We start from the raw sequence: 1,318 nt of genomic DNA, 5'->3' as shown, positions 1-1,318 counted from the left end.
TAATTCAGATACTGAAGCAGACCAGTTACCTCTACCCAAAAGACCCCTGCCATAATTAAACTTCTTTTGTCAGAATGATATTTACAAAGAATGTTGGCGGGGTTTCTGCCAAGGGCATTGTGATTTGAAGCTTTCTCAACTTATAAGTGCCAGGTTTGCAGAAAAAAGGTGGGACAGGGCCTGTCTTAAAGAAAGCTTGTTGCTATGCAAAAGATACTATCTCTGTTTTCCTGGTAAAAAGCTATCAAAACCTCTGTCTAGCCTAAGAATATGGGACAAAGGGTACTGTTTTGTACCCACCCACTGACATGTAACCACCCCATTGAATATAAAGTTTAAAGAATTTCCAGACTTGGGGGCCAGATATTTTTAGGCATTAGCCTTTCTAGACCACTGCAACTTAAAAAACCCTGCTTCCTGAAAATTCCTTGGGTGTCCAGCCTCATCTATACTATATCAATACATTTACTAAAAATAAACTTTTTTTTTTTTTTTAAGCAGTGTGTGTCTTTATTGCCAGGCAGTGTTTCAGGGGCTTGTAGGGATGGACAACTAGCCCAGGTAGTGGCCGATCATCTTGGGCTTGATCTCCACCTGGTTGAAGGTCTTGCCATTGTAGACGCCAACCATGCTGCCCACCATTTCAGGCAGAATGTCCCTTAGGTGTGACTTCACCACCTCTGGCTTCTCCATCGAGGGTGCCTCCTTTTTGGCCTTGCGCAGGCGCTTCAGCACCGAGTGCTGCTTCCTCCGCAGGCTCTGGTTCAGCCTCTGCTGGCCTGCGCTGTACAGCTGCATCAGCTGCTCCTAGGACATGTCCAGCAGCTGGTCGAGGTCCCCACTGCCGTAGGTGAACTTGCTAGGTCTGCTTCTTCTTCTGCTCCACTTCCGCCATCTTGCCTGCTCTGCGGATAAAAATAAACATTTTTAGACAGACACTTTCTTTTCTACTTTTCAAATTTAGGAAGCATCTTCATGTGTCTTATGATACTGCTGGTTATTGGTGACGAGTCCTGCTTCCTCACATGTTGAAGTATAACATTAGAGAAGCACGCCAAGGCAAACAGGGTTTATTTAAAAAGGGGATAACATAGACTTCTCCCAGGAGGGAGAGGGGGCCATAGCTTATGTCCGTGATATCCCAAGAAGTGAAAGCATTCTGCCTTTTTTGTTATATGTCCTAGGCTTCCTTTGTTCTCCTGCTCTCTTCCCCTTATCTCTCTTTCCTGTGTATATGACTTGGCCCAGGAGATGCTCTGGTAGAATGGCCAAAGGTGAGAAGCAGATGGACAGGAGAGGCCAAGGTGGAGTGATCTGG

At 45.6% G+C, this 1,318-nt stretch overlaps 1 pseudogene across 1 annotated transcript; it reads right to left on the bottom strand.

Moving 5' to 3' along the window:
- Nucleotides 1–549: 549 nt before the first annotated feature.
- Nucleotides 550–895, bottom strand: LOC308647868 (small ribosomal subunit protein uS19-like; annotated as a pseudogene). Its single transcript has one exon. The product of its transcript is annotated as a small ribosomal subunit protein uS19-like (transcript).
- Nucleotides 896–1,318: the final 423 nt, after the last annotated feature.

Source organism: Spermophilus citellus (genome assembly GCF_964194105.1).
Source record: "Spermophilus citellus genome assembly, chromosome: 4".
Classification (NCBI taxonomy): Eukaryota; Metazoa; Chordata; class Mammalia; order Rodentia; family Sciuridae; genus Spermophilus; species Spermophilus citellus.
The sequence above is the reverse complement of the archived record's forward strand: the minus strand, read 5'-3'. Positions and strand labels throughout refer to the sequence as shown.